The 24,915-nt window shown below is 35.9% G+C and overlaps 1 protein-coding gene and 1 long non-coding RNA gene across 2 annotated transcripts in view; both read left to right on the top strand.

The window, feature by feature from the left end:
• Nucleotides 1–24,915, top strand: part of LOC135193888 (uncharacterized) — a 69,812-nt gene that overhangs the window by 18,320 nt on the left and 26,577 nt on the right. The window lies entirely within an intron of this gene.
• LOC113394719 (TWiK family of potassium channels protein 7-like) overlaps nucleotides 1–24,915 on the top strand; it is a 57,645-nt gene that overhangs the window by 12,991 nt on the left and 19,739 nt on the right. The window lies entirely within an intron of this gene.

The raw sequence follows: 24,915 nt of genomic DNA, 5'->3' as shown, positions 1-24,915 counted from the left end.
TGTTCTCGTTTGACAAAAGCACGTAATTCATTTATTTGTTTTATGACAATTAGCAACATTAACTCTGAAATACTATATTAATTTATGTTTATTTAGGATTTAAATAAAATAAAAGACATCTTCTAAAAATCCATTCATATTTTTGGGAATGATGGGCATATTTGAATAATTATTAATTATAATTACTTAATTAAAAATATTCTACTTAAATATCCTAGGAATATATACGTGAAAATTATATTAATATATTATTATTATATAAAATCACTTATTATTTCAAGAAGACTTTTGTTTGAGGTGGAGCTTCTGCGATTAAAAAATGATAAAATAATAAAATTTTGATATTATTTTATCTCTGGAGGTTTTTTATATATATTACAATGTACTAATAACATGTATTCAAAATAAAAGGTGTCAACAGGACTTCAGGAAGAGTCAGGTGCGGGATGGCGCCGCCCTGAATAATATATACTTTCATTCGGCAGATTTTGTTCATTCGCTTGCAATGTAAACATTACAACGCTGTCGCGGAACATGTACATACATATACTCGATATAAAGCATAAATTTGCCTTATAATCAATGCAATAGCTGGTGTCTACCAGCATTACAGCAGCAGCTGCGAAAAGCATTCAAATATACGGCTAAAACATAATTTTAGAAGAATGGATAAATTTGCTAAAGTTATTACAATTTTGCTGCAGATTTTCTTGGATTTATTTTGTACAAAATTCTTAAGTTTCTGTTACGGTTCGGCCCCGTTTATGCTAAAAGTATCCGGACTTTCAATTATTAAAGATATTTTATGCGGCAATAATTATGAACTTTAATTATATCGCTAAAATTTGAAAAAAAATATTTTTATCGTCTTTGTTCAAAGCTAGAGCGTTCACCCACAACGTTTGTAAAATGACAGTTATCTCTTTTTTTGGCTGTTGGAAGTCGATATACGTGACGTCGGTAAAATATGTTAAAATAGATTTGCATTCGAATAGTTTTTCATATGAATATCTGACAAAACTTTACAGGATACTTAAATTTTGGAGTGATTGATCTTCGAGGCGTCGGCGATGTATCAATTAGGCATTGTCGGCGTTTCGACGCATTCGTCTGATTGTTCGGAGCATAATTAATGATGGGAACAATGCGCGGGGCGACATAACTAATCATTCAACCGCCAACACCGCCAAATTCGTCCATTGAGCATTTTACGTCTCTTTATTCGAGAAATCGATTTAGCTAATGGAGCCTTTGGAAAGTGATGTTCTTTTCTCCCCGGTAATGAATCAACTGATCTAAGACTTACTCCGCAGAATTGAACGTTTACTTGTTCGACGGCTTCGAACTAATGTCGCTTCCGACGCATCATTCGTTTATGCAATTGAATGTAACTAGTATTAAATAACACTTGGAACTGGAATCCACTTCTCAATCCGCGAATGTATCTGGGCTTCCAAGTCGAGCGCTATTTGACTCATTGGCGTCATTGAAGAGGGAGCGACTTCGAAACTTGCTCCTCGACTGCCTCACGAGCTCTCGAACTCGGCCGTATTGAGCGTTGAATTAATATCTTCTGCTTCCGAAGTGCATCTCTGTACTACATACCGGAATCTTCGAGTTGGAAATGCTAATCTTACCTACTGTAAGTGATTTCTATCGGAAAACGGATAGAATTGGCACTATTTAACCATAAAACATTTTATTACAAACGAGGGCTATTCGTGCAATTTATAACCTGGACCTAAAAGATTCGATAAAATGTGAATTAAAATAAATTAAAATAATTACTGTCGCTTCTATTTGTTTTTGATAATGTCGTGTATGTAGTCAAAAACATAAATGACGTTCATACCATTAATAATGGCAACAAGCATAAACTTGTTACTCCAAGTACCGAACAGTAACAATAAGTAACAGGGTGAGTAACTCTTTTGTGGGGCAATGCATACGTTTTTACAATGGGATCCAAAAAATCTCGGTTAAATCGCGTTTGCGTACTAAAGGATATTACATTTGGGCATTCCCAAGCTGTGCATTTAAAACAGCCCAGAGGCGAACATTTCATTAGATGATCGCCTCTGGGCTGTTTCAAATAACGAAAATATACTATGAAAACAATAGTTGAAAAAGTTGCATTTAAAAAAAATCCTCGAGTTTCTTTTGCCGGTTCTTCTCAGGTCCAAGGCGTTTATTTCCGAACCGGTGGTAGATTTTTGACTATCAATAAGCAAGCGTAACACTTATATACTGAATAAAGACTTTTGACTTGGCTTTGATTTACAATTTGATCTTTATAACATATGAGGAAAATAGATGGGAGCTTTTAAATGATATGTCAAAAAAAAACTGATTGTGGGCTATATTATCTTTTAGTGTGTGAGGAAGATAATAATCTTAAAGTAATACATAAGAAGCTTAACGATAACGATTGCAGGACTCAGTGCGGAGCGCCAGAGAGCTCTTTACGATCGACGAATTTTTTCGCCTCACTTACACGATGTATGTAAAGTACATACTGCTGTTAAAATAATTTAATGGAGATCGATTCTGTGTTTTTTAATTGATTTAATGTACTTGAAATATAGAATAACATACATAGTTTAAAAACTTTTCCCGTCAATCAAGCACAAAACCTGAAGAAACGTCAACTTGCGCCATTGTCGTCCTATATAGGAAGACTTGGCTCAGCTTACTTTTGAAACGCCCCTTTCACCGCGTACAACACCCAGTCAGGAAAGTAAGCAAACAAGTAACATTGAAACCGATGACATCGTTTGTTTATCATATTTTGATATGTTTATGTGTTTCATGATCATCTGATTTCGCGCTACGTTTCAGATATATAAACTATATCTGTTTCTAAAACACAACCTATTGCTAAATTTGGGCATTCCCTTCGGAATGTTTTTGACGAATTAGAATGGACAATTTTATGAACAAAACTCTAACTAAACTAAACTAAGGAAAGAGAGTTTTATGGTTAAAATATAAACGAAATAGTTATTATTTTGTCTGCTTCTTGCTTTTAAACGGTTTGTCATTTGCAGCGCAGCTTTGCGTAGCTCCTCGAGGCTCCTCGGGCGGCGCGCGGACGCGTCGATCGACGATCTTTTATAACTTCACTCATTTATTCCGGTCCGCTTCGTACATAATCTTGACTACATTATAACTGCTTGTTTTTGAGTTTATTTTTCTTTCTTCAAACGAAATACTTTTTCTTGATTGGTCCATTGTCTCATTCGGCTTCATAAATGACAAAGACTCGATTGTTTGATGTATTTTTATTGAATTGAGTCGTTTTAATTCGGATAACCGAGAAACGTTTCAGAAGTATTCTTTGTTTTATTATTATGATAGAAAATAAAATTCTATGAATAACAGACACGACATCGAGTGCGATATGCGAAGATTCTCTGGCCTCGAGTGTGAGGAGCATGGAGAGTATGGAGAGCATGGAGAGTGTGGAGAGTATGGAGAGTATGGAGAGTATGGCCTCCTGCCTCCATACTCTATGGAGAGTATGGAGGCGGCGTTTGATTGCGGGCGATGCCGATTGCACTCGTCCGCCGTCATGGCGCTGAATTAACTTGTTCTAAATATTATAATTTAATATCAGTAGGTATAAATTAAATAACAATTTGATATTTTAGCTTTTAAAAAGTACTTATTTTATTTAAGTCTAAAACAGATTCATGTCAGTTGTGTGTAGGTTTTTATGAAAAATTGTGGTTTAGTATTTTGAATATGTAGTTTAGTATAAGGAATCGGATACTATCGATATTAGCTATGATATTATTGCGAGCAAGGACAACAGTTCATGTCAACGGTGAATTATTCTCAAACTCTTTGCGATCAAATATTTTTTAATCTGGCGGCGGCTTCAGCGCGGTTCAAATTATTTAGATAATTGTTAGATATTCACACCAGAACACAATAATACTCGTAATAAGGTTTGCTGTTTAGCTGACGCACAGACACACGCTTGCACATTGCCTAACCATCGAGTAAATACATCACAACGCATACGAATATAAGTCACAAATCCGTTATTTTTGCGATGAGCTGAGGTTTTTGTTTTGAGCATTATATTTTTTGTGTTTAATCCTAAGATTTCTGTATTTTTGTTTGTGGTGAAGAATAAAGTACATTAACAATATTTAATTTATCTTGAGATCTTCTGCGTATCGCGTAATTCTCCACGTGTAACGCGGCGGGCCTCATTCGTTCGTTGTATTTTAACTTGACATTGCTATAAAAACGTCTAGCTACGAAACAAAGGGCGGCGCAGACCCGACCGAGGCAGAAACGGGACCTTAATACTTGACTCACTCTACTTATACTTACGTTCAGCTCGCCTTACACCACATTAATGTTATGAGAAACTTGAAATTGCAATATTCGGAGTATTTCCTTTTACTTTACGGTTTATATTCGTATTCAGAGAGATTAATGTATTGGAGTCGTCTTGTATGAGGAGTATGTATACACTTAAGAGTTTCATCTGTAAAGAGGAGGAGGAAGTGGAGTCTTGAGATAAACGTCAAGTCCACTTACGAGATATTTATTTTAGTGATATAATAATGACTTATTGGTAAATATTGCATACATTACTATTTTCGCCATTTTTTAACATATTTTTTTTACTGTGAGATATGTATGTGGTGTGACAGATTTTTTTGGAAATCTCTTACAGACGCACAAATCATTCATATTATAAAGTTTTTATGTTTGTGATGTTAGATACCTAGTTTAGCATCGTCCGTTTCGTTTATAAAGTAATAATACCAGTAGGATTACATTACTAAGATACGTGTAGAGAGTATAGCATAGTATCGCTAGTGCGTGTAGTGTAGCGCGGGCAGCGCTGGCGCGGCGGCTGGCGGCGCGTATTTCCCGCGGCGTGCGCCTGACACCGCATTTAACGCGCACACAACCGATGCTCGGCGTCGCGCGCCCCGCGACCGACAATCTCAAATCCTTCCATTATATCAAAGGATACAATTACAACGATAAAATCACGCGGCGAATCATGTTTTACGTTCGGGTAAATTGTATAATCATTATCATTTCAAATGTAAATGTGGGTTTCGGATTTACATTTAATATTTACTTGGTGGTAGGGCTTTGTTGTGTTCCGGTTGGAAGGGTGAGTGAGCCAGTGTAATCACAGGCACAAGGGAGATAACATCTTCGTTCCCAAGGTTGGTGGCGCATAGGTGATGTAAGGAATGGTTAATATTTCTTACAGCGTCTTTGTCTATGGGCGGTGTTAATTAATATTTTATAATTATTACATATGGCGTTATTGTGACTTCATGTATTTATATTTATAACCTTTCTAGAAAAACACTTAGAAATATAGTGATAAAGTATGTTACATGGTCAGTATCGCACCGTGCGATCTCCCGCGCCAGCCAGATCGCGCGGCGCTCCCACACGTACTCGTAGTATATAAATACATACGCGCTGCACCGCACCGTCCGCTCCACCCTCGCCTTATTTATTTTTCGTTTGATTCGAACATCTTTTAATATATCCGAGACTACTTATCCAAATCGTAAATTCAAGCGAACATTATTGCCAAAATGGTCATATTTCTAAGATTCCTCCTAAATAAGGAAAATGTATAAAATAAACACTTTTTCGACGTCACGTGAACGTGTACTATAAATTATTTCGAAAAGGGAGTTCGGGCGTGTCTGGTGGGATCCCATCGGAAACATTATTTAGAAAAAGCTCCGAATTATCTCGAGTATTAGAGTTTGTGGTGGCCCGTATTGCTCGTACCCTCGTTTTACCTCGGGTGTCAAATTAATTTTCCCCCCATGTGACCCACTCATGGGATGGATATTAAATATCGCTTTACATAATTTTAAATTCAAAAATGTAGAAGTTTCATACAAACTGTTGAACTAAATTTCAGCCTCTAAGGTGAAGGCTAACTATTTCGATTTCTATATTTCTCATATTAAAAATAAAGTATTTTCATAAAAGCTTTCATTCCCCATACAACCTAGTTTGGGAATTAATTTTGAAAAAATCTTCTTATTGCTCACCTACGTTCCATAAGGACTACCTGTGCGAAATGTATTATGAATTCCACTCAGACAATATTTTTTTTAAAGTATATACTGTAGTGTATTATTATAAGTCTTACGTAAGTAGAAACGTCAGAGTGAATACGGGAAAAGAAACAAACAAAGGATACTTTCATTTTTATTATTCAATACATTTTTGAAAAAATGTTTTGAAGGCAGTTAAGAAGTAGACAATCGGAGGACCCGAAAAAAATGAATTTACTTATTAAATTATTTATTTCAAATGAAACTAATTAATACTAAAGTGTCTCATGCAACGCGAGGTTACAATCGGAATTAATAAAATATGTTTTTACCTAATTTACTTGATACTATGAAAAACAAAAGTGTCCGATTGCCGGCTGACGCGGCGCCTCGTGCTGTCCGTACATCGTTATGCTTGCACTATACTAGAAGCTATGCGATGTAACGAGGCAAACGAGCCAATTGGCCACCGATAGTAAATGTTGTTTCTGTGTTCGTGGCTAATGGTATTGTAAGAAATATTATAATATTTCTAAGTAACGAGTTACTCATGACTTTAACCGGTACAGCAGTACCAGCAGAAGTTTGTCAGCAGAATTACTACAACTGTTGACTAGATTGTTGGTAGGGCTTTGGGCAAGCTCGCCTGTATAGGTGCCACTTACTCACCAGATCTACCACAAAACAGCAGTACTTAGTATTGTTGTGTTCCCGTTTGAAGGATGAGTTCGCCTACAGAGTGAGTGTAACACGCACAAAGGACATAGCATCTTAGTTCGGCGGCGCATTTTCGATGTAAGGAATGGTTAGTACAGTAAATATATATACATTGACAATGTCTATACCACGAGGAGCCCGTGTTTGCCCGTTCGCCTACCTATTAGTCATAAAATAATGTGAGCGGACTGCACACAATCTCACGGACCCGCACAAAAGCCCTACTATCGGTGAAACGATCGTCCTTACACCTTCATGTTAATTTTAGGCCGATAAACAACCTCTCTCGTTGGGCGAAAAAATGTAACGAATAATTTAAAACTTTCATTGTAAGCATATCTCAAACGAAGTTCTAGGGAAATCCTGGTAAGCCATGTTCCTATTACGGTAATGTTTGCTCCATTTATTACATGCGTATTTCGTACTTTATTGAATTCAGCAAAAACAAGGGAAAATACAATGATGGCACATATAAAACCAACATTCGTGCCAACCTCACCCCAACTCACCTCCGCTAACAATTTGAATTGCTGACAGTTATGTTCGCTAAGTGTAGCGTTAATATTATGATAAGCTTACAGTAATTAAAAGAGACCCGCAATGTGAGTTTATCCATATTCACAGTCCAGTTCATTGTGCGGCCGTATAATACTTATTATTGTTTGATATGGGCCCAATAGCGCAGCATCGAGATTGTTATGTCGACATTGTTCAAGCTTGTTCAAACGGGCTCATTCTTTATTGAAGATTTTAAAAATAAAACGAGATAGTGAGAAAATAAAACTTCAATTATTATTCGATGATTTGAGTTTAGTGGTCTCCAAACATGTTTGATGGAATTGTTGGGACTGCGGGTACATTAATATGGCTTAAAATATTATATTCACTTTTTGCGATTTTTCTCCTCAATATATAATTAAAAGAAGTTTTCCTGTAAGTTACAATACAACAATGATATTATGTGACAACTAACTTTATATCGCAGTCGTGAAATGTTGAAAACCGACTTACGGTGATGCGCTATTTTGATGCAGGCGTCCCTTATGCTCGTATGTCGTACTTATTACAGTCAATGTCGCATATCAATTTCTGACATCAGACGCTCGTCTTCTGTGGTGAGCTTCCATATGACATTGCAGTTCCTGTGAAAATGCAATGTCATATATAATTTCACCTGACAGAACCTAATCCTTCAAGAATTTGAAATTTCAGAAGGACTTTGCTTTGTTATGTAGAAGCGCGTTCAGAAAGAATTATGCATAATTTTGACTTGTCACATTAAATTCTTCATTCTTCATTCATCAATCTTTCATTTTTAAACCTGTCAAGCTAGGGCAATAATGCTCAAATTCATATTTCAAATAGACCACATAAGGCGTTAAACAACACTTTGAAAAACAATAGAAGCAAAGTGAAGGCTGCAACAAGGCGGCGATAGGTGTCTGGTCTGGGTCAGCGAGCACTTTCGGACTCGCTCTAATTATCGGAATTCGGCTTCTGTATTTCTCTTTTACCATATGTACCGTTACTACCTAACCTAACTTGGTTTCGGCAATTTGAGATTACACCAACTCTAGAGTTAAGGTTTTTTTATACATATATTAGGCACTTAAGTTCTATGGTTATGTTCTAGTCAGCTTAGAAAGTATAAATTCAGCATGCCGATAAAGGTTTTTTTTATCATAAAGTTTAGCGAAGGTTCGTAGTACCTAAAAAGGAAACTGCATTGTTGCAGGAGGAACTGGATTGATTCCATTTAATACACGAAGTATTAACTATGATGGTTTTATAAATCAGTTTCGACAAATACAATTTTTCTATCTAAGTTAGTTTTATTATATCTTAAAATAGCACGGATTGAAGAAAATAAAAGTGATCAAAACAAATTTAAGCATGTTTAATATTTTTATTTCTGATTGAAAATACGTCCGACAGAGAAGTATGGAAGAAGAAGACATGCTGCGCCGACCCCAAGTAAAATTGGGATAAGGGCAGGATGATGATGATGATGGAAAAAATATCGAAATATCGATTTAATAATCGATCTAAGCTAGTCAGTTTGATCGTACACCCATTCGTACGATATTCGCATACGAACGCTCGTTAGATTGCTGTAACTAAATCGATTTACAAACTCAGAGGCATCATTCGTCTATTTTACATACTTTTAATATCTCATGCATGTTCACGGACTGGTAGATCGGCCATCTGATGGCAAGTCAGATACAATCTGTAAGATAAGTTATGTCATGATGATAACACTTGGTTTCCTTCACCGCCGAGCACGAGATGAATCATTAATAGAAATTAAGGACATGAAGAAAGGTAAGGTGTGTTCAGATACGATCAGCTTTTCCGTTGTGACGATGCTCGTTGGCGACATACCAATAGAATAATATTGCTGACACTAAATGATTAGTCGCGGGCCTTTTTAACCGAATTCAATAAAAGGACCGAGAACGTGTTCATATTAGGTAGATTTGGCGTAATGATCGAGCGGACGGTGGACCAAGCGGCCCGCTATAGTACGGCGATATATCACGGTTAAGTCTATTTGCCAGTTCACGAAACGCCCGCCGCGGCGCAGATAACACTATTTCGTTATAAATTACAACAGATGATATAATTTAGCGATAAATTACCGCGGAGCTCGTTTGTAACGCGTCCGAACTGAATATAACGTGCCTGTGATGCCTGAAGGGCAGTGATTGGTGGGCCTCTGATCCCTGTCGCTGTACTTCGCTAAATATATTATTATGTATTTACATTATTGAAACATGAATATAAATCTAAATTTGCATTTGCAATAAAGGAAGACATTGAAATGTAAACGAAACATTTCAAAGTCAAACGAGATGTTTTCAAGTTGAAACTTCGGAACTAAGAGTGCTATGTTTATTGAATTAATTTTCGTTTAGCTTCAAAGCACAAATTGCCAAAATGCTTAAGAAAGATTAACGCATCGCACGTCGCAACCGAACGTGTCGAGAAGATGTGGTTTTCTTGACTTCATTCGAAGTTATAGCTGTCTATTTATGGCGTTGATATTTTTACACGTAATTAATTAACACAAATACTATTTTATTGTCTTATTTTGAGCAAACTTTACTTTTAACTTATTAAATTCATAAATTTCACTGTAAAAATAACACACTCATACATGTTTGCTGTAATAAGTGGCCGTTTTCGTATAACTGCTCTGCGTCTCTCCTGTGGTTTGGTTTGTATGACTGGGTTCGATTTTAGCTCGGGCCGGGAAACACATAAAGACGATGCCAATTTATTCCCTGCGGTCAGATTGCCGTTCCAGGTAACGGAATACAAGGCGCGAATAGCTTGTGACAATAGCGTCATGTCGCAGTGCCAAGTAATGCTCCTCGCGTACGCTACTGTGATCCGCCGTGTTGCTGAACGGAGCTGGACCTCAGCCGAGCGCGCGGCGGACGTGACGTATTCATTGCAGCGCAGAAACAAATGACTCGACGATTTTGGAGCGCGTTGTTCTTGTCATGTTCTTTATATAATTTTCTTTTTTGCCGAAAATTACTTTCTGATGATGTTTTCAGTGTTTTTTCTTGGTTTGACAATTTTAGTATAATTAAAAAATAAAATTAATATATGCTGTATATATAATATATAATGTAAGCTGTTCCAAGAATATAATAGTTGTCGCACTATTTGAAGTAAGAAACATTCAACTGGTCTCATCAAGTCATTAACCCCGCTGTCTGAAGGACGACTTTACTTAAATATTTGCGAGTCTTCAATGACTACTTTAAGTATTCGTGTCTTAGTTGATGTTAATCAACATCGCTGAGTTACCCATATCACACTCAACTCTTTGGATTGACTTGAGCTAATGAATACTAAGATGGTAACTTGATAGCTTGGGATTGTCACTTATGTACAAAACACAATAGTACTTAACTTGTTTCTGAACTTACATATTAAATCGTTAATAATAATTAAGAATAAAGTGATGGACATGGAGCTGTGGATAGATGTTATTTATAGTATAGAAATAGTTGTAAGCTGACAGAGGGGGGGGGGGGGGGGAGAGCTATAGTACGTCACATACCCGAACTCTCTACAGTCAAGTTCAAAGTCCTTATTGATAATTTTCACTTTACCGGATGCTGGCTTCGTTCCGACTTCACACGAGTTATGTAAGGATTTTGTTCTTAACCCCCGATGCTCTTTATTTTATTTCAGTAAATAAGTAAAATCACAAGAAGTAGGATTAGTTTTAAAGAAAATTCGCTTTCATTGTTACTGCTACAAAGTCGTTAAACAGAAATGTTAAGAAAATACTTCTCGTCGAGAAATATTCGGAAGCGTTTGTAAATAATCTGTTTCCAGCAGGTCAGAAGTCGCGCCTCACAAACTCGTTTATCTCGAAACATTTATGTACTCCATAAAGATTGCTGACAACAGGAGGGGACACGTATGTATAGCAAAGTTCGGTGAACGTGTGGGATGCTAGTATAATAATGTAAATAGTCGCTGTTGTATTCAAAATACTATCAATACAAAGAATACGATTCCAAGTGAGTTACTTCTACTACGTAATAAATACATCAAAGCTAACGTACTACGTCTAGGCAAGTTTGTTTTATTTATCAACGAAGCGTCTGCCGGAGTGCATGTATGGCGTTTTTTCAAGAATCGCACCTAACAGAGTATAAGCATTTCTTGAAAAATCTTGAAATATTCAGATCTCGATGTCAGTTGACCAACCTTTATATGCGACTTGGCTCTCTCTCTCAGCCGAAGGACGTCCACTGCTGAACATAGGCCTCCCCCAAAGAATGCCACAAGGACCGGTCTTGTGCAGCAAGCAACCAGCGGCTTCCCGCGACCTTCATCAGATCGTCGGACCACCTTGTCATGCGACTTTACTGTAAGCAACAAATTGGTACATAAAGTAGAAAGATTGCATTCTTCTATTGGACCTAATTTCGTTGCTTGAATTTAATTGAAAGTATATTTAGACAGTTGGAACAGCTTTCGAGTTTGCTGTCGATCGACTAAAATCGAATCGTGTGAACGCTGTAACGAGTCAGTCATTGGACATTGGGAACTAAAAAGTCTATCAAAACGTCACGTATTGAATGAAAATACATTATTACGTTTAAAGTATTCAAAAAAATAAAGTAGAAAAAATAGTGACTGACAAATGATTAAATTGTGATTTTATGTTTCCTCTTTAGTGTTAGAATAACTTGACCACATTAATGATCGTAAATAAATATGAAGTTCGATGGAAGCCTGCTTGAGTGGCTCATTAGTAGTAGCCACTGAAGAGTTCCGCTCTCCTCGTTCAGCTCTATCATAAGGCCCTCGTTATCAAGTGTTATATATTATAAGACATGAACTCGAGAGACTCAATGCTAGAGAACTTCACTATCCGACCCCTGGCTCCGTCATTATTAGCTCACCACCTAGTTTACTAATTAAGTAAAAGTAAATAATTGTAATTGATATAAAGTTAAATGTGAAAACTTTATCGTTGATCTTATTTAAGAGCTGTTAATCATTACAATTTTGTCATCCAAATTACACAAACTTGCAACGTAAGCCGTCATTTAACTTCCAAAATTTGCTTATTGAAGTGAATTTAGCAAGGGCGCGTTGAATTCCCGCCAAACAAATTGTCACTAACTCAAAAAGACCACATAATAATCAACGTGTCGCGGTTTTCATGACAATGGCCAGCGACGCTAAACGCGTACCTAATTGAGAAAAGCCACGACGCATTGCGAACTGGTTTTTTGCTTAATGAGCGGGAAGTTCTTTGAGCCTGACAGAATATACATTTAAGCTTCTTATGTTTACGACAGTCACATTATACATAATCATATTCTGTCGTAACATTAATTTAAACTTTACCTCAGCTCAGAAATATTAACACTAACTTCTAAAATAATGGGGCGTGAGTTTAAAAAGAGAGTTCAGAATATTTGCCGGCTTCCTCAGCGGAGCCCGCATTTCGCTGGTGCTTAGAGTAACGTCACGACATACTTTTAGTTGACAATTCGAAAGTGCTTGTAAGTCGACTTTTACTTGAACAAAGTATACTCTGAATTTAAACTTGAATTCGAAAGCAACTTAACCGAAAGTATGTTTGCCCTCCGGTACAATAACGTAAAGTGTTGTTTCTGTTTGATTTAAAAAAAAAGCAACATGTAATGTAAACAGTTTCCAAGGAGTAACTCGTGCGCACCGAAATGTTGTAAATTCCTACTTTATTCAATTTAATAATGTAAGTCAGTAAATATTTCACTGTTGGGCTTTATGTTCTGTTGAAGACATACCACGTTCTTTAGAAACGATGCTCCGTGCGCGGTGTAAACAAAAGTGACAAAATATAATCTAGCACAATTAATTATGAATATAAATCGAGATAAACATACATAATATCATTCCATGGGAAGCGCTTTATGGGAGGGGATCAACAAATTATATAAAAACCTACGTGAGCACACGGCAGTTCCATACAGGGTCTGGAATTATTATTTTATATATTTCATTTCCTTAAGCATATTTTTGTACACATTCGTAGACGACAATCACGTTAACTAATTAATTTCCCATAACGCTCGTCACCGATTCAGAATCATGTGTTGACCTAAATCTTGTTATCACCACCACACAAGATGGCCTTCTTTGGATTTTTTATTTCCACTAAAACATAAAAACTTTATCCGTGACGAGCGCATTACAAAGTCTCCTCAGAACATACTCGTAACATTATAATTGTTGTTCATATTTGAACATCCATTGTACATATTAAATAGTATCCTAAATAATTTGTCAAATACTTTTGTTTTCGTTTACTTGAAAATAATTTTAACGAATTGTTCATTCGTTCACATTTATAAATTTCAACAGAGTTAATAGGTAATTGACACGACTGGACGCGGATCATAAATTCGATACGGATGACATATATATTTAAATAAGCATAATGTAATTAGATCCAGGCATCGTAGGGTTGTGGTCTGCTGTTATTGATTTTTATTAAAATAGTTAAGAGCGATTCTTTGGTATCCTGAAAAAAATATTAATATGAAGCTCGGATACCAAGTCAGAAGAGTTGATGTAGTCGTTACGGAGTTTGAATGAGAACATCATGTCTAGTAATTTGCCACCGGGAAGATAAATTCATGATACGAAACCTATTTTATGTATGAAAAAGAGACGTGGTGCGATTCAAAACGACAATAATTTGTCAGATGTCTTAAAAGAAACCTTTCACTCTTTCAATTCTTTAACAGACGCGATCCCAGTAATATCAGGCCTATTTCAATACTCCCATCTTTAAGTAAAATATTCGAAAAAAATATTTTAAATCAACTTCTCGTCCATTTCGGTACAAATACTATTTTTCATAGTGAGCAATTCGGTTTAACAAGAGGTCGCTCGACAACTGACGCGGGAATAGCACTTCTTAAACATATTTACGATGCTTGGGAGAAATCACAGAATGCTATTGGAGTATTCTGTGATTTGTCTAAAGCATTTGATTGTGTAGAACGTGAGACGCTTCCGTATAAGCTCAAATACTACGTTATTAAAGGTAAAGCTCTTAATCTCATCATATCATATTTAAGTAAAAGAGTCCAGCAAGTTTTCATTAATGGCATAAAGTCTTCTGGATCTACGTTAAAAATGGGTGTTCTACAAGGATCAATTTTGGGTCCCTTTCTATTTCTAGTATATATAAATGATCTTCCTTTTTATGTTAAAGGTATTTGTGATATGGTATTGTTTGCTGACAATACTTCACTGATTTTTAAGGTAGAGAGGAAAAATCTGACTATGACGATGTGAACGGTGCATTGTCACAGATACACGATTGGTTTACAGTAAATAATTTAGTTTTTAACACTCAAAAAACAAAATGTGTAGTTTTTACCCTACCCAATGTTAGAAAGCAAAATTAAAATATATCTTTAAATGGTGGACGTCTTGATGTAGCCGATTCTACAGCTTTTTTGGGAATAGCATTGGATTCCAAACTTCAGTGAAGTCCTCCTTCGTCGTCCCTGTCAGGAAGACTCAGCTCCGCAGCATAAGCGGTTAGAAAAGTTAGACAACTAACTGATATCGATACCGCTCGTCTAGTATATTTTGGTTATTTTCACAGTATTATGTCATATGGCATATTACTTTGGGGTAATGCTGCAGATATTGAATCTTTTTTTATTTTACAAAAGAGAGCAATCCGGTCTATTTATAATCTTGGAGCTAGAGACTCTCTTTGGGATGTTTTTAACAAAGTAGGAATACTCACTGGTGCGTCACAGTATATTTACAACAATATTATGTATATTCATAGTAGCATTGATCACTTTGATAAAATCAGTGATAATCATTGTATGTGCACAAGAAGTAAGAATAAGCTTATAACGCCAAGTTTCCGACTCCGCAAAGTCAATATATCAATTTTTTTTTTGGATTCAGGAATAATTAATGTAATTTACATCAATTACATTTACAAAGAAGAAAATGTCATGCAACAAATGATTACCGAGTAGGTGATCGGAGCGCTCTCTTTTAGATTTTTAGTTCTGGTCGATCTAAACGTTGTTATTTCTCAAATTGATTGCGATTGTCAAAATACTTTTTGTGCCCGCATGTTACCTGTATGAACAGTACAGCATTTGGCGGGGAGAAATAAAGACGTTCTAACCGCCACGCACTCGTCGCACCGCAGCAATCGATATACACACCCTTAGATTCATTATTTTCAAAGTATCATGTGAACTCGTGCTATATCATCCTCGCTGGGTCCTGTATCCTGACGTAATGGTGATAGCAGCAGCCTATAGCAGCTTGTACATGAGAAAAAAAATCATCAAACTGGAAAGTGTGATTGGAGTGCGTACGAGGTTTAATATTAATTTCTGTGTGTGGAATTTTCGTTGTAAGAAGTTCAAGTTTCACTCAGAGCACATAATTATAATATTATTATACACATTTTCGATCGGATATGAATGAATCCGTTACGGAGAATGCTCCGTTGAAGTCATAAATTACACCGAGAGGGTTAACGAAGCCGCGGGCGCTAGTTGAGAGTTGCGATTTTTTGCGTTATCGTGTCGACGTCGCGGCTCTCGGAAATGCTTTTAAAGGTTGAAGTTACTTAACCGTTAATTGAATCACGCTTGTATCCGTCGTAATGTTCTCCGGAAGGTTATTAGTGTTGAAACAGGAAGACAGGATGTTTTTTAATTTAAAGGTACCTCAAATGCGGTTTTTAATTTTACTTGATTTTTTTTATCAAAACCTATTTTAGATAGTTTCATAGATAGTTAACTTTTGAAAATCAAAGGAAATGGTATCTTACCTAAATTATTTACTATATAATCATTGTATTGTAAATATGTACAATGTACATAACGTATTCACGACCAAGTCAGTACGAGTAGTATATTTTGTAATTCTAATTTAAAATCAATGCAGGCAGTATCTTAGTTTGCCGTGTAACAATGAGTACAAAACGTCCATATATACCGGTTCCAGATAATAATAATGAAGTAATTACAGTAGGACAATGTTCCGCTGACACGTGCACTCCACGACACGCAGGTGGGTCAGACCGCAAGCTGACTTAATTAATGTCATTACGGGCCACGGCCTTTGAGCCTTGTCGGCAAAATGGTACCTCGTACATCACAATGGCACGTAATTTTGCTTCTAATGTATGTACAGCGACTCCACATTACGGCTAGTTCAATAACCTCCAATCGTTGTGTCCACAATGTCGCCGTTGTTACAGAACAGACTGTTTACTGCGTATAGAATTACACTTGTCAATTTATAAATTGAAAGTTTATGTTTCGATCGTTGTGGCATAATATTCATTCCATAGGTTTACATATCTCGCAGCCGATCGAGTTATTGTTGGAACGTGCGTGAACGTTTCTGACACACTAACCTGTATGAAGTGAGGCGCGAGTCGTAGTACATAACTATTACTTACAAAACGACAATTTCGTCGGTGTACTATAAGCATCTGTTCTATTGAAGTGATTTTGTTTGGAACAAGTTCCCATATCATACAACTCAACTTCAACAAGTGGGTGCTTCTCAAGAGCGCTCTTAGCAAAAACTACGGCGACGTTCAATGGGCTGTTGGAAATAACGACATCGAGAACTCGGCGACCTTGAGAGAACAATAACGATGGATGCTGTGCACGTCTTAGCGAATTGTGAACTTATTTTGGTGATTAGTGGAGCCAACTTCTTTTACGTGCCTTACTATATTAAGCTGGCACAGACCGTCTCGTAAGGCAAAGTGCGACCTCTACCTCTCTTTCTCTTTATCGCACAGGGCTATTCGTATTTCGACGTATTCCCGTTAGGAGGTGATAGGGGTGACTATTTGCGATAATTTTAACCACCTTTATATAAAAGTTGTTGAGTGTTGTGTTGTGAATGTTTGAGTCATAATGTTTTTAACAATAATGAAAAATCATTAAATGTACAAAAAAGTATCAATTTAAATCTCAATGTTTTTCTGATTTATAGAAACGATTAAACATTTAAAAATGCGAGACGGAAAGCTTTCTTTTTTTATTCTTGATTGTCTCTGATGATGAACAATTGACCTTAGTTTTCACGGAAAAAATAATAATAAAGTTTATTCAAGGAGGTTTATGTAAATACTTTTAAATTTTCTATTAACGTGCTATAATTAGAAATAAGTTACAGAGATTCGAAGCTTCTACTCTACCGAGAGATACGGAAAGTAACTCAGTAGTAACTCTTTATAACGTAGCAAATGGCGTTATATAATGAACTATATTGAATTAAATTGAAATAACATGCATGAAAATCATTTTTGTTACATTATGTTGAGTAATATTCGTTATTTGTTAAATGAATGAATGAATTGTCAAAGGAATAAGTACAAACGCTCAATTAGCTCGCACACCCTGCCACGTGTCTGCAGGCTGTATCGCTTAGCACGCAAAGAGAGAGCAGAGTGGATGAGAGCAAAGGGATAATACAATATACATAAATATGAATTTTATGAAACATGTCTCAGTCCCCAAATCCTCTCACGACCGGCGCTTATGTTAGTCCGCGCCCTACAATTTTATTTTTTCATTCCACGCGCCGCAAACGAATTCGGGCAATAGTTTCATAGAAAAAAAATACGTGTCGCTTGCCCACACGAGTAAAATGGAAATGGAAAACTTCGCCGAGGCGGGTGTAGTATTCAAAACCTTTTTGTGGAGTAATTCTGTTCTATTTTCGCAGCGCTACTAGTGGACTTTAACTTCTTTCACAGAGAGCCTACGGTTTTGAGCGCTCCTATTAAGTTTGCTCCATTTTCTTTTTTACAAAACAATCAAATAAATTAGGTAAATAGTGAAGTCCATGCGTTAAAAGCCTACACATTGTCCATTTAATGAAAGTATTACGGTTCTTGTGACGATAGTTATAAGGGTTATATTCGGGTGAATCGTGAATGGGGGCTGACACACATCGTGGCTTCATTACCACTAACGAGTGAGTGCCTTACCGTTGGCTCCTTCCTGCTGCTCTCGATGAGATTTTCCACGAATAAACTTTTTATATTGACAATCTTTTGTGTTTTTGGAGCGCATTTTAGGAAACGAGTTTTCAATCCGAATATTATAACGGATTTTTCATTTTTGGGAAAAGTAAAATACCAATATTGTTAATGAATTTAATTATTACATAATAACAATCCAATAACTCCAATGAAATATAATTGAAATCTAATTATCTTTATTGTATGACATATTTATAAAAATTACACTCAGACAAGGACACTTACCCAGCGGTGGCCTTATCACTGACATTATCAAATACATCAAACGATCACAATATTGAATATAAGTTTGTTAATTTAACTGAGTAATACTAAACATATATCAAGAGTTTATATTAGTATTTTAATAAGGCTAATGCGATCACAGAATAACAATACGTGTATTGAAATAATTAAAAACTATTGGTGGTAGCAATAACGATTGCAGTTGGCGGACACTTTCGTTTGAAAGCGTCGTACACAATTACACATGCACATCGTCCAGCGCCAAGCCCTCCTGAGGACATCCCTTTTACGTATTGTATTTACGACAGGTGATAAAGATTTGTGTCCCACTCATCACTTCATCGCTAAAAAACAATACTTGGTATTATTCAGAATATTAGGTATAAGCTATAAAAGTTTTATTTATCGGAGAGTTTCATACAAATGCGAAAAGTGCATACTTGGTTATATGAATGAGAGTATAATTTCCTGTTTCGTTTAAACGTTTTATCACGAGTCCTTTTATAACTTATCCTACAACATTTTGCTCTCAGCTTAGCATTTACAGTGAGTGCCAGCGCGGATGCTTTAAATGCTTTTTAATATTTTACGTATGAGTAATGGTAGGATTGTTCGAAACGATTTGCATTCACGTCTGAATAACAAGGAGAGCGACTTGCGGTCCGACGACACACGAATCCTTTTTATCGTAATCAGTTAATACTTAAGCCACATTGTTTTCTATGACGCAATCATCAATTTGATAATAAAATAAAAAGCGAAATTAGTTTTTTTTTTTCATTTATTTTCAGGAAACAAACGGTACAATAGAACAGTATAATTAATTTTTTTTTATTATATACGTTACACGCCCGATGGCTAAAGTTATTTTGGCCATATTTAGTTTTAGTAGAGGGCAAATCAAAAAGAGCATATTTTCGCTTACAAAATTAAGGGAAATTAAAATTTAAACGACCTAATAAATAAGGGCTATCAATAACATCATTTAATAGTTGAAATAGAAAATTGATCTCTGAGCATACGGCGAACTTCTAATGGACTCAATTTAGGCTGACTATGAGAGTTATAAAACTTGTATTAAACATTATTCATAAATTTTATTTGTATTTTTTCTAGAGAATCTATATAATATTGTATCGAGGGTTCCAGATTGACGAACCGAATTCCAAAAGAAAATTTTTGAATTCCATACCAACTCTCAATACAAAGCCAAGCATTCGATAGGCCTTAGCAACAATATGGTCTTTGTGAAATTTAAGAGTTAATTTCCTATCTAAGTAAATACCCAGGTCTCCCACCTCAGTAACGCGGTTAACAATTTCGTCTCTTAGACGGTACTCATGAGTGTTCGGTACTCGTTTACGTGTGAAAGAAATAATGCTACACTTTTTAACATTAAGAGAGAGAAGATTATCGCTACAATATTTGCATGAACTGTTGAGATCTTTCTGTAACAACAGACAATCCCAAAGGCCAGAAACCTTTCTAAAGATTTTCATGTCGTCTGCAAATAATAAAACCGAAGAGTGCTCAAAAATCTTACAAATATCATTATTAAAATATTAATTAAATAGCAAGGGACCGAGGTGAGTTTTTGTTGATTGTCATTTCATTTCGTTTTCTTTATATTAATAGATAACAATATGAGCGTTAAATAAACTAACAAAAGTAAACTAGGCAGGCAATACTATATTAATTTGTTTTATAAAATGACGATTCAGAAGTTGCTTAACAAGTATATTTGTAATTTGGATTTTTAATAAACGACAGCATCAATACTAATCTTAATCAAATTTTAACGCTCAAAGAGAGTCGGAATCAGTTCGTCGGCATCCAAAGCCAATGAATCGACAATTCCATTTCACGGTTCCTGTTCCGGTGCGAGTGCTAACAGATACTGTGTCGTTACTCATTGGAATCAAACATTTCACAGCCAAGTTTGGCATCGCCAATGTCGAACTGAAGGTATCAGCTGTATACGCACATCGAGTGAATGTGCATCCCGTCTCTCCAACTTACACAAATCAATCACGTAGTTAAAAAAGGCTGTAACGTTATTATATTACTACACTAGTGACCCCCCCCCCCCCGTTGCACTGCACGGGTGCAATGCTGATACTAAATATACTACAGAACGTCTTACAACATTCACAGTTATTCAGTCATTAGCCAATATAAGCCGCTATATCCCTGCCTTTTAAATCTGTAATATTTTTGAAAATATTCATTATTATTCATGCTGTAAATGGCCATATTGATCTATATTAAATACACAATCTATTTAAGGTAATTAATTGGATAAGAATTAAAGCAGTATTGCTTTGAAATCGCTTCGAAAATAAGCTATTATTTCTCGTAAAAAGTGAAGGATAAAAAATGGTTATTGTGGGTTATCCCTAAGAGATAGATATATACAATACTGTAGTACATTATTTTGATCGATCTCGTAGGGTTCAGCCAACAACTGTAAGCGCAAAAAGATGTGTTTATTTACGACATCACTTTAGAAAGCTCTAAAATTATCAGTATTTATCTACTATATTGTGCATGTATTATACATATAAACCAATTTCAAGATGAACTTAAATCAATCTTTCTCTTAAAAATACCGTATCAAAATCCTTTGTGTAACTTTAAAGATATAAGCATACACAGGGACAGACAGCGGTAAGCGACTTTGTTTTATACTATGGAATGATTATTAGATATTTGTAGTGTGGGAGTTGACCGCGCTTCCGTGCGTCGGTAGGCACGTGAAGCCGTCGGTCTTGGACTTACTCTCTCCGATCGAATCAGATTACAGAGTAAACAGAAAGTGAACTTGTGTTCGAGCATACGGTAATAAATGTGCTCTATAGTGAATCCTATGTACTTGTTGCGATTGGCTGCCTGGGAAGGATTCGCTCAGGACGACTAATAAGATTTAAGACCCGCGTGTGCTAGAGATTACTCGTCTGCCCAAACTGTGCCAATAAATAGATCGATTGTCGCTAAAATTTAAAACTAAGAAAACCTTAAACGAACAAAATCTAAAACGAATTTATACTTCACGAAATATTGGTTCACAAAACAAATACAAACTATTTGGTGACAAATATGTTACAACTCTGTTGTTGGTATTTACTGAGCGACTTAAGCAAAGTTTAGTCAAGCTTATCAATTTGCTAAAACTGCGTTTGTTATGTTACGTCGACTTATCTATCTGAAAATATAATAATATATCATTCATTTATATTGTCAATAAGTTTCTGTAAACTGTAACGACTTATTTAAGGTTTTCTCGTTAATGTTTTTATGTGTCCCGATTCTGACGATATAAGCTGAATTATGTTTGGAATATCCCTGAGTACGGTACTGTTCTACCCTTAGGATGTAACCAAGCAAATAAAAAATAATTTATCGAGAATCAAAAGTGTCTGTTTAAATAACTTCTTTGTCTTTGAAGATGATTAATAAGAAAACAATAGTAACAACCTGTAATCTCCCGCTGCTGGGCTGAGGCCTCTGAGGCAATGCGTGTTGGTGGATACACATGTGGCAGAATTTCAGTTGAAATTAGACTAATGCAGGTTTCCTCACGATGTTTCCCTTCAGCGCCGAGCACGCGATGAATTATGAACACGAATTAAACGCATGTAAATTCAGTGGTGCTCGCCTGGTTTTGGACCTTCGCAATCATCGGTTAAGATGCACGCGTTCTATCCACTGGGCCATATTGGCAGCTAGGCAATATTGTTATCATAATATAAACTTCATTAGTTTATAGAAAGTACGTAAACTTTCAATAATATTAGGTCAGAGTGATTTCGTGTCAGACTCCGCGAAATCAAAACATCTTTCCTTCGGAATCGCGTACGAGTTCACATTTACCTATTAGTCACTTTAAAGCTTCGCATTAAATAAACGTGAAAAAATATACTGGTATTATTGAACAAGAGGTATTCGTTATCGTTGACTTTTAAGTAGTCTTGTATACAACTGTAGCTAATTTAATTTCTATATGTTGAGTTTTGTCAATTAACCGTATAAAAAAGTAATACTCGAAAGTAAATATGTTTTCCACTGGTTGTATTTTTACGTTCATTGAAGTTAAATATAATTATAATTATAATTTAAAATATATAATATTTCTGTAAATTAAATCATAATCGTATTACATTATTCAAAATACGAAAGTACTTAAAGTGTGATTTTAGCCTTATTTTACAAATAGTATGAACACACAGCCTTACCCTGACTCCCGCGACAAGCGGTTACAATACACGCCTAAGTTTGTAGCAATATTAGCTTTTCATTCGTTACTATATTTCTGACCCAATCACGATTCACGTAAGTTCGCATTTCCCATGGCAGGAGCGAGTGATACCTCTGAATGTTTTGCCAGGAGCCTTTTCAAACAAGCAACTTTGTGTAAGTTCGTCGTCTCTCTTGACATCACGTCAAAACTTACACAGTTTGCATTTGCACGTAATTAGTGAGCAGTAGACGCGAGATAAAATTAACGCTTGCCAACTTTTAGTTGTTTATTTGTATGAGTTATAATTGAGTTCAGACCTTGTTGATACTAAGTGTATAATAACAAAATGTCTATACTTATGTTCCGTTAAAATTTAAATTGTATATTTAAATATCAAGTCCTGGAGGCTTTTGCACAAATTTGTGCAAAAGCAAAGTTCTCTATTTCATCACTCTTACACTTACAAATATATATATATATATATATATATATATATATATAATTTGTACATGGTGGTTAGGTCCCCTGTCCTTTTGAGGAAAGTCTCGGATCCGTCACACTGAACTACATAAATTAAAAATATCAATTGTACTTACACTGAACCAAAAACAATCAAATCTTACAAAGTTGGAGCAATGTAGTCTCTGGATGTGAGTAATTTATTTGATCCGAGCTGTTTACACTCACTCGAGTTAGCTTTGGATTTAATGTTTTGCTAATTAAACAAATACTTGGAAGGACTCTTGACACTTGGTATGTATTCTTAATACAGTTATATATATAGTTAATTGAGGAAAAGAATCTATATATAAGAATCTGATATTTTCTACCGCTGTAGCACGTAGCAAGTCTACGAATGTAGCACACATGCTACGAGATTACAATAGTTGTAGTAAACGTGATACAAATTTACCAAATTTAAATTCTCTTTTGAAATATTGTAATTAAAAAGTGGTTATAAGATACTTTTTCTCCTTATTACATTCGATTTAGGACAAGCTGACAGCTTATAAGTATGTAATGACTTGCCGTGGTATTATTCTATTGAAATATAACTTCATGTATTTTAGATCCTATTTAAAATATTAGCGAGAAATCCAAACTCATAATCTATTGAGATTATATAAAATAACTTAACTCTGTGGCTTACCTTATTTAAGATGTTCGATGTGGTGTGGAGACTCTAGTCTCGTTTCAAGAAACTTTCCTCTAATATATAACAGCGGTACAGACTTGCCGATGTTTCTTTTTCGTGTAAAAGCTATCTCCTAAACAGCTTTCGATGTCATCGGGAAATTACCCGAGTCGACCCTCACACACACATCTCACACCGACAAGTTATGTTAGTTAACACTTACTCGTATACACCACATACATACAGTGGGATAGATATTACGCACATGTGTTGAACATACTCACACAACCACGCTTCACGACGCGTTAACAGGCCTTATGGAGATGACTGCTGACTCGCAAGAACTGCTAAGAGACGGAAGGGACGTTTTGGGACGAAAGGGATACATTTAATTTTGTTTATATAGTTTTATTCTATAACAGTACGTAAAGGGTCTCGTGGCTTATATTTAAAGGGCATGTTTTATTTATAAAGGCATCAGAATAGACTACACGCGTATTCATAAACACAGCGAAAAAACACCGAGCTGTGACTGTAAATTGTCTCGATGCAATTGCATATTTTCTCACAATCACGTTTTCATATTTGTTATATACATATATATTTGTATTTGTTATATATATTTGACACCACTAAACATTTATTCCACCGCCAAACAGGACCTGGCTGTTACTGTTTACTTGGTGGTAGGGCTTTGTGCAAGCCGGTCTGGGTAGGTACCACCCACCCATCATATATTCTACCACTAAACAGTAGTAATCAGTACTGTACGGGTTCGAAGGGTGAGTGCGCTAGTGTAACTACAGGCGCAAGGGACATGACAACTTATTTCCCAAGGTTGGCGGTGCATTAGCGATGTAAGGAATGTTTAATATATCTTACAGCGCGATTGTCTGGGCGGTGATGCTCACTTACCGTCAGGTGGCCCATGTGCTTGTCCACCTACCTA

Source organism: Vanessa tameamea, chromosome 21 (assembly GCF_037043105.1).
Source record: "Vanessa tameamea isolate UH-Manoa-2023 chromosome 21, ilVanTame1 primary haplotype, whole genome shotgun sequence".
In the NCBI taxonomy this organism is placed as follows: Eukaryota; Metazoa; Arthropoda; class Insecta; order Lepidoptera; family Nymphalidae; genus Vanessa; species Vanessa tameamea.
Note: the sequence above shows the minus strand (reverse complement) of the source record. Positions and strands in the feature narration are given on the sequence as shown.